This window comes from Dendropsophus ebraccatus, chromosome 15, assembly GCF_027789765.1.
Source record: "Dendropsophus ebraccatus isolate aDenEbr1 chromosome 15, aDenEbr1.pat, whole genome shotgun sequence".
Classification (NCBI taxonomy): Eukaryota; Metazoa; Chordata; class Amphibia; order Anura; family Hylidae; genus Dendropsophus; species Dendropsophus ebraccatus.
The window spans coordinates 60,156,536-60,173,319 of NC_091468.1; the positions used below are offsets into that span (position 1 = coordinate 60,156,536).

At 44.0% G+C, this 16,784-nt stretch overlaps 1 protein-coding gene across 5 annotated transcripts in view; it reads left to right on the forward strand.

The window, feature by feature from the left end:
* DAAM2 (dishevelled associated activator of morphogenesis 2) overlaps positions 1 to 16,784 on the forward strand; it is a 168,747-nt gene that overhangs the window by 10,089 nt on the left and 141,874 nt on the right. Inside the window, exon 1 of one of the 5 annotated variants that reach the window (XM_069954832.1) lies at positions 4,593 to 4,679. The exons of the other annotated variants lie outside the window; for them this stretch is intronic. The gene's annotated coding sequence lies outside the window, so the exon portion shown is untranslated. Of the gene's footprint in view, positions 1 to 4,592; positions 4,680 to 16,784 lie in introns of those variants that run through there. 5 annotated transcript variants of the gene reach the window in all.

Sequence of the window (16,784 nt, forward strand, 5' to 3'; positions counted from 1 at the left end):
TTCTGATATTTTTAATGCAGCCGAGAGGCACTAGTGTCAGCCATAGGTGTGAGGTGCAGCGCTCTTTTTCTTCCCTGAACCAACATTATAGTAGTTATATTCTTGTATATTGGAGCAGTATTATAGTAGTTATATCCCTGTATATAGGAGCAGTATTATAGTAGTTATATTCTTTTATATAGGAGCAGTATTATAGTAGTATATTCCTGTATATAGGAGCAGTTTTATAGTAGTTATATTCTTGTATATAGGAACAGTATTATAGTAGTTATATTTTTGTATATAGGAGCAGTATTATAGTAGTTATATTATTGTATATAGGAGCAGTATTATAGTAGTCATATGCTTGTATATGGGAGCAGTATTATAGTAGTTATATTCTTGTATATAGGAGCAGTATTATAGTAGTTATATTCTTGTATATAGGAGCAGTATTATAGTAGTTCTATCCCTGTATATAAGAGCAGTATTATAGTAGTTATATTCTTGTACATAGGAGCAGTATTATAGTAGTTATATTCTTGTATATAGGAGCAGTATTATAGTAGTTATATCCCTGTATATAGGAGCAGTATTATAGTAGATATATTCTTGTAAGTAGGGGGCAGTATTATAGTAGTTATATTCTTGTATATAGGAGCAGTATTATAGTAGTTATATTCTTGTATATAGGAGCAGTATTATAGTAGTTCTATCCCTGTATATAAGAGCAGTATTATAGTAGTTATATTCTTGTATATAGGAGCAGTATTATAGTAGTTATATTCTTGTATATAGGAGCAGTATTATAGTAGTTATATCCCTGTATATAGGAGCAGTATTATAGTAGATATATTCTTGTACGTAGGGGGCAGTATTATAGTAGTTATAGGTTAGGGTTGTATTATTAATAATAGTTCGAAGCCTTGGAGTGGAGCTTTTTATCCTTGTGCTGCAGTTATTTTGAGGTCATGTTCGTTGTTGTTTTTTCACTCCTGTGATTCTACGTTATTCGAGGGGCACAGAGTTGTAGCTTTGTCTATGTAATTGTTAGTTTTTCACAGTGTTACTTACAAAATAAACATGTATTTGCCTATAACAATCATATTCCTGCAGTATCTTGACCATAGTCCAATGAGATTCTCTCCTTACATAAATCACCAGTGATATTCCAGGTTGATGCCTCAGAATCCTGTAATATTCCACTTCTGGGAGATGAAATGCGTTGTGCTGCAGCACAGGATCCATGGAGGCCTTTTCCCCATAGTGCTATTGACCCAGGGTCCTGGGAGCCTGCTCCATTCCAGAGACACAATCTCATCCAGATGGCAGCCAGTGTCCTTGTGGTGCAGGCGAGGAGCTCGGTAGGGTCCTTACATCATGGAAACTGCTCTCACTACACTGACTTACAGGCTGGAATGTCACAAATGCAACTTAATGCTCTTTGCTTCCTTGTAAGGCAGCGGAGTCCCATCTATAGCCCCACATTAACCCTTCACTTCTAGGGAACGGACACAAAATGCTAGTGACGACTAACACTGCACTATAGTCCATGAGTAGAATTCTAATGGGGACTGACACTGATCCAGACCGCCATAGCAGAGAGCAACAGATTGTAGTCACCTCTTCCCCCCTGATATGGCTGATACCAGAGAGTAATAGATTGTAGTCACCTCTCCCCAGCCTGACATGGCTGATACCAGAGAGTAATAGATTGTAGTCACCTGTCCTACAGTCACCTCTCCCAGCCTGACATGGCTGATACCAGAGAGTAATAGATTGTATATACCTGTCCTACAGTCACCTCTCCCCAGCCTGACATGGCTGATACCAGAGAGTAATAGATTGTATATACCTGTCCTACATTCACCTCTCCCCCAGCCTGACGTGACTGATAACAGAGAGTAATAGATTGTATATACCTGTCCTACAGCCACCTCTCCCCCCCTGACATGGCTGATACCAGAGAGTTATAGATTGTATATACCTGTCCTACAGTCACCTCTCCCCAGCCTGACATGGCTGATACCAGAGAGTAATAGATTGTATATACCTGTCCTACAGTCACCTCTCCCCCAGCCTGACATGGCTGATACCAGAGAGTAATAGATCGTATATACCTGTCCTACAGTCACCTCTCCCCAGCCTGGCTGATAACAGGGAGCACTAGCTTGATGTTTCCTCCCCTACATTCGCCAGTACAGCACATAGAGAGACAGACTGGGAGGGTTACTGTCATTCTACATAATCAGTTGCTGGGTTGTCACCAGATGGTGGTAATTCTGTGTTGGGTTGGGGTCCGTCTTCTGGGTTCTCCACCCTTAGATGCCATCATTGGGGAGAATCGGATAACCAGTAATTACTGAGGATGGCATGGTCCTTGTCTAGACGGTGGGCAGGATCCATGATGGCTGTGTGCAGCACTATAGCCACTGTATGCAGCGCAGCGACAGCAGACAGATGACACCATCGCCCTGCCATGTTCCTCTCATATGCACTTACATTGAAAGTTCAGCAACTTTCTCATTGTCTGCACTTAAATATCTCATCTCATCCCCTTGGTTTGCTCTCAGAGTCACATTCTTAAAGGGGTACTCCGGCAACAATCTTTTTTCTTTCACATCAACTCATTTTGAAGGTTATATAGATTACTTTAAAATCTGAAGTTTTCCCTTACTTATCAGCTGTTGTATGTCCTGCAGGAAGTGGTGTATTCTTTCCAGTCGGACACAGTGCTCTCTGCTGCCACCTCAGTCCATGTCAGGAACTGTCTAGAGAAGGAGAGGTTTTCTATGGGGATTTGCTATTGCTCTGGACAGTTCCTGACATGGACAGAGGTGGCAGCAGAGAGCACTGTGTCAGACTGGAAAGAATACACCACTTCCTGCAGGACATACAGAAGGTCATATAGATTTGTAATTTACTTCTATTTTAAAATCTGAAGTTTTCCTTTACTTATCAGCTGCTGTATGTCCTGCAGGAAGTGGCTCTCTGCTGCCACCTCTGTCCATGTCAGGAACTGTCCAGAGTAGGAGAGGTTTTCTATGGGGAGTTGCTACTACTCTGGACAGTTCCTGACATGGACAGAGGTGGCAGCAGAGAGCACTGTGTCAGACTGGAAAGAATACACCACTTCCGGCAGGACATACAGCAGCTGATAAGTATGGAAAGACTGGAGATTTTTACAAGTAACAAGTAAATTACAAACCTGTATAACTTGCAGAGTGACCTGACTGCGCACAGCTGAGGGTTTGTTACAATACGTGATATTATTATCAATCGTCTATGTGGCTGGTAGCTGTGGGCTGATGTAACAGCAGTTGTGGCCACTATTGGGCACATGAAGGTACATTGTATCATTGTTTCAGACTGTATCATAAAGTGGACCAGTGCCAGAAGGGAAAGCCTTGTAGATTGGCTGTTGGGCCCATCCTCCTCTATTTTTACCCCTCATTTATCCAGCCTATGTATAAGAAGGCAACCAACAGTGCCTGAAAATAGCCGTAATGTGTTGGCAACAATGTAACGTGTAGAATTATAAACAGTCACTTCCCCTTAGTGATAATTCTGTTCCTGGGTAACATCAGGGTCACTTACTGCCATGACAAGCAAGGTAACCCTACGCCATGGTGCCCGGGCCCTGGGAATACTACACATGACTGGGACTCCCAGGTTAGAGAGCAGCAGCCGCAGTGTGTTCCCCTCCCTGCTGGGACCCTCTGCTTCCCTGGAAATGCGGGAGGATTTATGCAATGTTGCAGATGGGGTGTAGTCCGACACATGGACACCAGCCATCTTCTCTCCACCATGATGGACATTGCCCATTAAATTTTATTGCAGCAGCTGGAAGTGTCATCTCCATGTATAATACTCCACAGCTGCATTCATAATTCTGCTCACTAATAATTTATCATGAGTGCTTTGTCCTCATAGACTGAGATCCTATAGTCACTACAGGTCCCACAGTTATTGTTCAGCTATGTTACAGCCCTGACCATTCCTCTTCCAGCCGTACAGTGAAAGCTGTGTGACAACTGTGTCTGCCAATACTCCTGTTGTCAGGACAGTTGTCACTCAGCTTTCCCAGGGTCCTGTCTGGCTATGCAGCAAAATAGAATTCAAGTAGACTGATCTTCCCTTTAGGAAAGCTGTGTGACAGCAGAACACTCAGGGCTGTAGCCGTGGACATATAGGCTGTCACCCAGCTTTCCTTGACTCCTGAATGGTAAATGAGTCTGGATTTTAGTAGCTTCTGTCCAGAAAGCTGAATGCCAACAGTGCACATGTCATAGAGACCATCCTGCTGTCACCCTGCTTTCCCATGATATCTATAACTAATCCTCCATAGCTGTAGAGTCCTGTGCAGCAAATTGGGGAGGGTCAGTGACAGGGCTGACAGTGCACACATGTGCCAGGGGGTAATAATAGTAGGGGATACAGTGACCCCCCCCCCCCTCTATATCCAGGGCGGAGGGCGCAGGGTATGTGGCCTGAGGAATGCTCAGCATGCTGGGCTGTGTGATCAGTGCAGGGGGGGGGGGGGGGGGGGGGGGGGCATGGTCCCAGGCTGCAGCCACTGTCTGTTCTCACACTCTACAGCTCACATGGGGGGAGACCAGGGGACAACTCCATGGATAATGGACACAACCGGGGACCCTGATACTGAGATGTATGGGGGGCTGTAAGAGGACTGCTGCAAGGTAATCTATCTATATCTACCTATCTATCTATCTATCTATCTATCTATCTATCTATCTATCTATCTATCTATCTATCTATATCTATCTATCTATCTATCTATCTATCTATCTATCTATCTATCTATCTCCTATCTATCTATCTATCTATCTATCTATCTATCTATCTATCTCCTATCTATCTATCTATCTATCTATCTATCTATCTATCTATATATCTATCTATCTATCTATCTCCTATCTATCTATCTATCTATCTATCTATCTCCTATCTATCTATCTATCTATCTGCAGATCTGATCTGAGTTTCCTTTCTGGTGTCAGTCATTACAATGTGTTATGTGTTACATAGAATCCCTGATATCATCTCCTGTATTATGTGTCACCGTTCACATTTATCTGCAGTGTATCTAAGGCATTATGATGTTACATAGGACTGCAGGTCACATCTACTACATTATCTGTACTCAGAGAGTTATCACTGTGTTATCTGTAGTGTTACATAGGACTGCAGGTTACAGCTACTACATTATCTGTACTCAGAAAGTTATCTCTGTGTTATCTGTAGTGTTACATAGGACTGCAGGTTACAGCTACTACATTATCTGTACTCATGGAGTTATCAGTGTGTTATCTGTGCTGTTACATAGGACTGCAGGTGACATCTACTACATTATCTGTACTCACGAAGTTATCACTGTGTTATCTGTGCTGTTACATAGGACTGCAGGTCACATATACTACATTATCTGTACTCAGAGATATCACTGTGTTATCTGTGGTGTTACATAGGACTGCAGGTCACATCTACTACATTTTCTGTACTTGGAGAGTTATCACTGTGTTATCTGTGCTGTTACATAGGACTGCAGGTCACATCTATTACATGATCTGTAGTGACTGGGGGATGGATCCGGTAACCAGGTTTGTGTATTGTAGAAGTTGTACTGTGCAGACATGTCTTCCTTTCTATGATACAGCCCGCAGGTGATACTGTGCAGCGATGTTATATCTGTATCCAGTGGCGTCTGCTGATACACTGTATTACTGTAACAGATATAAACCCTGTGCAGATGTTCAGGTGCTGGGTCACTGATGTAACATATATGACATATATAGGAGAATGCTGCAACCTTATTGGCTGATCTGGGTGGTGATGTCATTACTCAGGGGTGGGTTATTGGTCGCAGACAGCAGTCCCCTGTGTCTCTAGGTTTGTACAGGACAGCCCCCTCTCATGTTAGGGGCCACAGTGGAGACTGGGGGGGCCTCCTCTGTACCTCACTGTCCGGCCCCTGCTTATATTAGGGACATTACCGAATGAGGCACAGAGAACCTCCGCTGCAGCCTCTACCCAGCAGTATTGTGCAGATAAATACTATGGACGTGTTGGTCAGGCCGGCACAGCTGCTGGATGTGGGAACAATGGTGAAGGGTCTGTGGGCCGCAGGCGGCGGATCTGCCTACACAGCAGCCAGCGACCAGCAACAATGCGCTGCCACTGCAGAAAGTGACCGAGGGGCTACACCAGCAAGGGGGACTGGGAGATGTGAGCTGGTGTATGGCCCCAACCAGTCAGTCTGTTATACTGAGGGATTGTTATGCTTATTATTATTATTATTATTATTATTATTATTATTATTATTATTATTATTATTATTATTGTTATGTTTTATATTTGTAAATAAAAGAATAAAAACTAACAGAGGAAGGAAAAAAATGGATAGATAGATGATTGATAGACAGATAGGAGATAGATAGAACATAGATAGATAGATAGATAGATAGATAGATAGATAGATGATAGATAGATAGGAGATAGATAGATAGGAGATAGATGGATGGATAGGAAGGAGATAGATAGATAGATAGATAGATAGATAGATAGATAGATAGATAGATAGATAGATAGATAGATAGATAGGAGATAAATGATAGAGAGATAGATAGATAGATAGATAGATAGATAGATAGATAGATAGATAGATAGGAGATAGATAATAGGAGATAGAGAGATAGATAGGAGATAGATAGATAGGAGATAGATAGGAGATAGATAGGAGATAGATAGATAGATAGATAGATAGATAGATAGGACATAGATAATAGGAGATAGAGAGATAGATAGATAGATAGATAGATAGATAGATAGATAGATAGGAGATAGATAGATAGATAGGAGATATTTAGATAGATAGATAGAAGATAGATAGATAGATAGATAGATAGATAGAAGATAGATAGATAGGAGATAGATAGATAGATAGATAGATAGATAGGAGATAGATAGATAGATAGGAGATAGATAGGAGATATTTAGATAGATAGATAGATAGATAGATAGATAGATAGATAGATAGATAGATAGATAGATAGATAGATAGGACATAGTTCCCCATGTCCCCTTACATGCGGCAGGGCAGACTTGCTTTGTATTTGCTGGGACATGGTCGCTCAGAGCAGGAACAGCAGAGCACAGGAATGTCATGTAGCATTTATTACTGATGTGTACAGATGTAGCTGAGCTGAGCTTGTGCGCTGTGATACGTTGCAGAGTTTCGGAGGACATGTATGGATGGACTTGTCCTGTAATGTTGTTCTATATATCAGATGCAGGACCCCTCCTCTGTAATCCTGAGCACGGTTCCATGGGGCTGATCTGTGGGTACTTATATTTACTGATCGGCAGTCCTATGTCAGGAGATGCTCTGGAACCATGCAGGGATCTATGGAGAGATCCATTAGTCCTGGATATATAACACACTAACTCCACCTGCACAAGGCTTATGCTTGTACTTAAAGGGGTACTCCGGCAAAAATCTTTTTCTTTCAAATCATCTGGTTTCACAAAGTTATATATACATTTGTAATTTACTTCTATGTAAAAATCTCAAGTCTTCCCGTACTGGACAGTTCCTGACATGGACAGAGGTGGCAGCAGAGAGCACTGTGTCAGACTGAAAAGAAAACACCACTTCCTGCAGGACATACAGCAGCTATTAAGTATGGGAAGACTGGACATTTTTAAATAGAAGTAAATTACAGATTTATGTAACTTTTTGAAACCAGTTGATTTGAAAGAAAAAGATTCTTGCCGAAGTACCCCATTAATACTCATTCATTGGCCTGACATTGGGATCAGACACTACAGTAATGGGGGTGACATTGCTTTGGACACCCCAACATTTGCAGTGTTGTGTCTCCTGCCCTGACCTGTGGTGACCCTTATTGCTTAGGTAGAATTTGTGCTGTCGCTGCAGCTGTCACAGCTGCCCAGGGAGATGCCAGCCATGCTGTCAGTGCCCCTCAGTCTGTGCCCTGGCAGTACCCACCCTGCCCCTTTATGTATCCCTTTCAGTTGACAAGCAGCCTGTGTGATGAGTGCCAGCCTTCTTTTTCCAGCGGGTAGCCAGGGCCATTGTTGACATAAGCTGGTAGAGTTGCGCAGCCTGTCTTTCATAATGAAGAGGTTTTTTCTGGCTAGCTGGCACTGATCGGCCCCGGCATCCTGTGCCAAGTTTCTGTGGAGATCTTCTGCAGTACACAAACCCCTCGCATGTTACAGAGACTCCAATCAGGAAATCATTTGCCGCCTTCAATGGGATTCATTGCCAATAATAAAGTCTCCCACTTCTCCAGGGACGAGGGCTCTGGCTTAGCATAGTCCCGGCATCTGGGCTGCTCCGCTGCAGGATTTCCCACATCACGCTCAGATTCCATTCACCATTCTCATGGATTTCAGGAATATCCAGCCATCACCCTGTCTGTAGGCGGACTACAAGGCCATGACATTGTATCCACTGTACTCACCGCTGCTGATAGGGACAAAGAGGTAAGGACTCTGTGTATCACTAGTGTAGAGGAAAGAAGTCACTAGTGTAGAGGGAGAGTGTCACTAGTGTGGGGGAAGTGTGTCACTAGTGTAAATGAAGTATGTCAGTAGTGTAAATAAAGTATGTCACTAGTGTGTGGGAAATGAGTCACTAGCGTAGAGGACGTGTGTCACTAGTGTTGGGGAATCTAGAGCAAAGGAGTCACTAGTATAGAGGGAGAGTGTCACTAGTGTGGGGGACGTGTGTCAGTAGAGAGAGAGTGTCACTAGTGTGGGGGAAGTGTGTCACTAGTGTGTGGGAAGTGTGTCAGTAGTGTAGATGAAGTATGTCACTAGTGTGGGGGAAGTGTGTCAGTAGTGTAGATGAAGTATGTCACTAGTGTGGGGGAAGTGTGTCAGTAGTGTAGATGAAGTATGTCACTAGTGTGGGGGACGTGTGTCAGTAGTGTAGATGAAGTATGTCACTAGTGTGGGGGACGTGTGTCAGTAGTGTAGATGAAGTATGTCACTAGTGTGGGGGAAGTGTGTCAGTAGTGTAGATGAAGTATGTCACTAGTGTGGGGGACGTGTGTCAGTAGAGGGAGGGTGTCACTAGTGTGGGGGAAGTGTGTCACTAGTGTGTGGGAAGTGAGTCACTAGTAGGTGGTAGGGGGGGTGTCACTAGTGTGGGGAAAGTGTGTCAATAGTCTATAGAGTCAGGGGTCCACCGTCACCGTGCTCATCCAATACAGGAGGATCGGGTTCTGAAAGAAGTATTCTGGCACCAATTGGAATCTAGTATGGAGCCCATATATTACTAGTACGGAGGACGTTTATCACTAATGTAGAGGGCAAGTATCACTAGTATGGAGGACGTGTGTCACTAGTGTAGAGGGCAGGTATTACTAGTACGGAGGACGTGTGTCACTAGTGTAGAGGGCAGGTATTACTAGTACGGAGGACGTGTGTCACTAGTGTATAGGGCTTATATCACTAGTACGGAGGATGTTTATCACTAGTGTGGAGGGCTTATATCACTAGTACGGAGGACGTTTATCACTAGTGTAGAGGGCAGGTATCACTAGTACAGAGGACGTGTGTCACTAGTGTAGAGGGCAGGTATCACTAGTACAGAGGACGTGTGTCACTAGTGTAGAGGGCAGGTATCACTAGTACAGAGGACGTGTGTCACTAGTGTAGAGGGCAGGTACCACCAGTAGGGAGGACGTTTATCACTAGAGTAGAGGGCAGGTATCACTAGTACAGAGGACGTGTGTCACTAGTGTAGAGGGCAGGTATCACTAGTACAGAGGACGTGTGTCACTAGTGTAGAGGGCAGGTATCACTAGTACAGAGGACGTGTGTCACTAGTGTAGAGGGCAGGTATCACTAGTACAGAGGACGTGTGTCACTAGTGTAGAGGGCAGGTACCACCAGTAGGGAGGACGTTTATCACTAGAGTAGAGGGCAGGTATCACTAGTACAGAGGACGTGTGTCACTAGTGTAGAGGGCAGGTATCACTAGTACAGAGGACGTGTGTCACTAGTGTAGAGGGCAGGTATCACTAGTACAGAGGACGTGTGTCACTAGTGTAGAGGGCAGGTATCACTAGTACAGAGGACGTGTGTCACTAGTGTAGAGGGCAGGTACCACCAGTAGGGAGGACGTTTATCACTAGAGTAGAGGGCAGGTATCACTAGTACAGAGGACGTGTGTCACTAGTGTAGAGGGCAGGTATCACTAGTACAGAGGACGTGTGTCACTAGTGTAGAGGGCAGGTATCACTAGTACGGAGGACGTGTGTCACTAGTGTAGAGGGCAGGTATCACTAGTACAGAGGACGTGTGTCACTAGTGTAGAGGGCAGGTATCACTAGTACAGAGGACGTGTGTCACTAGTGTAGAGGGCAGGTACCACCAGTAGGGAGGACGTTTATCACTAGAGTAGAGGGCAGGTATCACTAGTACAGAGGACGTGTGTCACTAGTGTAGAGGGCAGGTATCACTAGTACAGAGGACGTGTGTCACTAGTGTAGAGGGCAGGTATCACTAGTACAGAGGACGTGTGTCACTAGTGTAGAGGGCAGGTATCACTAGTACAGAGGACGTGTGTCACTAGTGTAGAGGGCAGGTACCACCAGTAGGGAGGACGTTTATCACTAGAGTAGAGGGCAGGTATCACTAGTACAGAGGACGTGTGTCACTAGTGTAGAGGGCAGGTATCACTAGTACGGAGGACGTGTGGCATGAGTTTGGGCGAGAATGTAACTATTTACATTTTAATTAAAGCTGTAATGAAACTTTTCCCCCTAATTTTTAAGCAGATTCACCTTTCTTATTGTTATGTTAGATATACAGCTCGGATACACTGTACTAACACCAGCCGAGCTCTGCGGAGTTGGTCTTTACATGGGGACTCCATTCTTCATCTACTTTGGCATTGTTGGCCTATTCTCCTTTGTATTGCACTACTATAGGTTCATTGTACATGCTGACTGTTTCCACTATAGAATTGTACTATAGAGCTGCTACACATTGTCTCTCTGTCATTGAGTAATACTTGTCGCTCGCTGTCTCCCTCATTTCTATTGTTTTGTATCGTATTGCGAGTAAATTGACTTGAGTGACCTCTGTGTAATATCTGATATCAATACCTGGCCCTGGGCGGAAGGCAACACAGAATGGGCAGTGCCATGGCAGCACAGAGGATGTCAGTGAAGGAGTCTATCAGTCTGTCTCTGTCAGTGTGTATGGAGGGGGCTTTCCTGGTGCTAGATGGGAGTATACAGTAGTGATGGGCCGGATGGTTAGTAATCTGTTGCTCCGGGTAACGTTCTACATCTGTCAAAGCTTATATATTGCTCCACCACTATTATAACACTCCAGCGTGGGGGGGGGGGGGTGTATCGCTTCATGTTTACAGGCCGGGCACTGAGCTACTTTCCAAGACAGCAATGAATTATCCTTTGTGCAGCGGTTGTGGGTGACTGGTGCGGAGCTGCGACTCATGAGCAATAATTGCCCCATTTATATCATTAATATGATGGGAGGGGGGGGGATGGTAACAGATATTATAATGCACAGCTGCACTGATATAATCCACTATCCAGGACCAGGAGAACAATCTGTACTGGGACAATGACACGCTGACACTTGGGGTACAGGATAATGACACTTGGGGTACAGGATAGTGACACTTTGGGTACAGGATAATAACACTTGGGGTACAGGATAGCGACACGCTGACACTTGGGGTACAGGATAGCGACATGCTGACACTTAGGGTACAGGATAATGACACTTGGGGTACAGGATAATAACACTGACACTTGGGGAACAGGATAATGACACTTGGGGTACAGGATAATAACACTTGGGGTAGAGGATAATAACACACTGACACTTGGGGTACAGGATAATGACACTTGGGGTACAGGATAATAACACACTGACACTTGGGGTACAGGATAATAACACATGGGGTACAGGATAGTGACACTTGGGGTACAGGATAGTGACACTTGGGGTACAGGATAGTGACACTTGGGGTACAGGATAATAACACATGGGGTACAGGATAGTGACACTTGGGGTACAGGATAATGACACTTGGGGTACAGGATAGTGACACTTGGGGTACAGGATAGTGACACTTGGGGTACAGGATAATGACACTTGGGGGCCTCCATCCTATTCACCCTGCCCATTTATCAGCATGATTTGTTCGGTCGTTGTACGCTTTGCTGATCTATGGTGGCGCCATCTTTCGCTCTCCAGCTCGGATACAATGTATCTTCAGCTTTTTATATGTAAATGTGATGTTCTTCCTGGGGTTTGATCTTTATTATAAGACGCTGAGGGGGGATTCTCTGCTTGATCAATGGGAGCCCCCAGAATATTTGGCTGTGCGGTATCTCCAGGCTGCTGGCGGCCCCTCATTGTGTGGTTGGACATGGTGGGGGCCGGGGGGAAGTAAATCTTCCCTTCTCTCCTTTATGTGAGTCCAAAGAAGCCGCCATCACTCACCTGACATAAAAGTCTCTGATTTCTGGGGGGTCTTGGACTGATTGCTGCCCCAGCGATGACCTGGGACTGGGGGCCCATTACTCATTGGGTACTGCTGGGGTACACGGGGGCTGCTGTACCAATGTATGACAGGACAGGACAGGACAGCGGAGGAAATCTGTACAGACAAGTTGTAACATTGTAGCAGAGCGGTGACAATAACAATAATAATGTGGATAATAATAATGTGATAATGTGATGACAATGTAATGATAACAATGTGATAACAATAATGTGATAACAATGTGATAACAATGTGATGATAATGTGATAATAACAATTTGAAAGTAATAATGTGAGAATAATCTGCTTGTATAGTAAATAGAGCTCATCTTGTTCCTGATTCAGGTTCTATTCATCCCTTAGGGTACTATTACTGGGGCCGATCAATATTGTAACCAAGCGCCGATCTGCAGCTATTCTATACAGATACAAGGGAGCCCTCATATAAAAACATGAACCAAAACAATTTAATCTTTATCAGTACACAGATAACATGACACCACAAAAAACTTTGTTACAAACTGTTACAAATAACTACATAGGTTATCATCATTCTGGATGGCTGGACATAATAGTCCACCAACCCACTAGGAACTATATATATATATATATATATATATATATATATATATATACACAGTGGTACCTTGGTTATTGAACTTAATTGGTTCAGGAAGGCTGTTTGAGAACTGAGCAGTGTTTTCCCATAGGAAATAATGTAAGTGTGTTTAATTGGTTCCAGCACCCACCAATAATTACCTACAGTACAATATTTATTACAGTGAAAAGTGCCCAGTGTCATCATTACAGTACAGGACAGAGCAGCACTATATACTGTACAGTACATTATACATAAGAAACATTGAACAAAACCAGCAATTATAGTACAGTAGTCACCGACTCCTCACTCCTCCAGTACAGGATGGGAGATGGCGGTGCACTGCCTGTACTACTACTGTACTCTATATGCACTTCAGCAGTCTTATACAGTACAGGATGGGAGATGGTGGTGCACTGACTGCACTACTACTGTACTGTATATGCACTCCAGCATTCTTATACTGTACAGGATGGGAGATGACGGTGGACTGACTGTACTACTACTATACTGTATATGCACTCCAGCAGTCTTATACAGTACTGTACAGGATGGGAGATGGTGGTGCAATGACTGTACTACTACTGTACTGTAAATACACTCCAGCAATCTTATACAGTACAGGATGAGAGATGGTGGTGCACTGACTGTACTACTACTGTACTTTATATGCACTCCAGCAGTCTTATACAGTACAGGATGGGAGATGGTGGTGCACTGACTGTACTACTACTGTACTGTATATGCACTCCAGCAGTCTTATACAGTACTGTACAGGATGGGAGATGGTGGTGCACTGACTGTACTACTACTGTGCTGTATATGTACTCCAGCAGTCTTATACAGTACAGGATGGGAGATGGTGGTGCACTGACTGTACTACTACTGTACTGTATATGCACTCCAGCAATCCTATACTGTACAGGATGGGAGATGGCGGTACTGTATATGCCCTCCAGCTCTCTTATACAGTACTGTACTATATGTGAAGCCTCTTTAGTGCTAAACTCACCAGGTACAACCCACCATCCACGCTCACAACGTGGAACGTTACTTCCAGGTACATTTTTGTTTGAATACCGCGGTATTACTGCACTTCAAGACTGGGGGCCCGAAAAGTGTTTGAGAACCAGAGCAAACTTTCCTTGAAAATACCGTTTGAGAACCGAGGTACCACTGTGTGTGTGTGTGTGTGTATATATATATATATATATATATATATATATATATATATATATTCGCTATGTGCCAGGCCCTTGTAAATAATTATGATAGCAAAACAATACAAAATAAATAGACAAACAATGACCACTACTGCCCTAATAAAGTGCTATAGCGCAAACAAACAAAATATCCCTGTAAACAACAATAGTATATAAAGTGCATGTGAAAAAACAAATACACAATTATATAAGGTGCATATAGAAAAAGCCAAGTACACATAAATAAGTTCCTGATCACCCTACAACCAAGGGAGAGAAAAACCTGGTGCAGACCCGACGTGTGTCCTCACACCAGGTGACTTGTTCAGGGGACCTGCAGCTCTCACCATTCCAGGGGTGGCTACAATGAATCCGCCCTGATAACAAATCATACAGAAGACATGGCTCCTGCCTGTTGGATTGCTCCTCAGGGGCGGGTTTATGCAAATATACACAAAGTGGGTGTTCCCTAAATTAATCACTGGGAGGAATGCTAATTTATTGCCATATTTTAGTGCATCCTGGGAGTGTTGGGAGGGGCGGTGGATTGGAGATGATGAGATTGCAGGTCCCCTCAGTTGCATCATACAATATGTCTGCTCTTCCCAATGGAGATATATTTTGTGCTGGCAGGAATTTCGTGCTCTCAAGGGTTAAACTGCAGAGGGATTATGAGGATTAATTGGTATCAGACAGACGAGTGCGGGGTAAAAATATGAACTGCCGCAATTCCGCATAACAACTGGTGATGGATGCGAGGCGCTATTTATATCTATAACACAAGTCGTCAGTGGAGAGAAATCAGCCGTGTCCTCCACAGACCCTACAAGTTATTACAGTACAGCACTGAAAACTTAGGGGACACTACAGAAGAGAACCCAAAACAACACCTTAAAGGGGTACTCCAGCCAAAATATTTTTCTTTCAAATCAACTGGTTTCAGAAATTTATATAGATTTGTCATTTACTTCTATTTAAAAATCTCCAGTCTTACAGTACTTATCAGCGGCTGTATGTCCTGCAGGAAGTGGTGTATTTGTTCCAGTCTGACACAGTGCTCTCTTCTGCCACCTCTGTCCATGTCAGGAACTGTCCAGAGCAGTAGCAAATCCCCATAGAAAACCTCTCCTGCTCTGGACAGTTCCTGACATGGACAGAGGTGGCAGCAGAGAGCACTGTGTCAGACTGGAAAGAATACACCACTTCCTGAAGGACATACAGCAGCTGATAAGTACTGGAAGACTTGAGATTTTTAAATAGAAGTAAATTACAAATCTATATAACTTTCTAAAACCAGTGGATTTTAAAGGAAAAGATTTTTGCCAGGATTAGAAATGAACTGCATCAGTCTTGTTCTTAGGTTGTGTGGGGTATTGCAGCTCAGTTTCACTGAAGTGAATAGAGCTGAGTTGTAATTCCGCACTCATCCTGAGGACAGGGGTGGTGCTGTGTTTTTTTTTTTTTAATGAAGCAGCTGGATTATCAGTTTGAATTCTTAATTCTGGAGAACAGATCAGAGCGGTGATGGATGAGTGCGGCATTGCTGTGTGAACAGGACCGTAAAACCTGTCCATGACTTCATCCCTTGACCCGAGTCGCCTCGTCGTTGTCCCTGTCTTTGGTTCTGGTCTCACGGTGACTAATGATTTCCCTCTGTTCAAATATTTGGGAACCTAAGGAAGAAGTAAAAGGTCTCCGGCACTTAAGACCCAGATATCAAGGTTGACTGCAAAGCACACAGCGTAGTGACCTAGGCGTGTGTGACGACTGACTGCCACGCTTGTGTCCTGCCTGTGAAGCGTGTAACCCCCCCTGTACCAGAACATGTGCCAGACGTGTGCAAACACAAACCCCACCCCAGATAACTATGGGGAGAATGATCAAAACTGGTGCAAGGGACAAGCGGAGCAACCTATAGGCTGTGCTCCACTCATTCTCTATAGGCTGTGCTCCACTCATTCTCTATAGGCTGTGCTCCACTCATTCTCTATAGGCTGTGCTCCACTCATTCTCTATAGGCTGAGCTCCACTCATTCTCTATAGGCTGAGCTCCACTCATTCTCTATGGGCTGAGCTCCACTCATTCTCTATAGGCTGAGCTCCACTCATTCTCTATAGGCTGAGCTCCACTCATTCTCTATAGGCTGAGCTCCACTCATTCTCTATAGGCTGAGCTCCACTCATTCTCTATAGGCTGAGCTCCACTCATTCTCTATAGGCTGTGCTCCACTCATTCTCTATAGGCTGAGCTCCACTCATTCTCTATAGGCTGTGCTCCACTCATTCTCTATAGGCTGTGCTCCACTCATTCTCTATAGGCTGAGCTCCACTCATTCTCTATAGGCTGAGCTCCACTCATTCTCTATAGGCTGTGCTCCACTCATTCTCTATAGGCTGTGCTCCACTTATTCTCTATAGGCTGAGCTCCA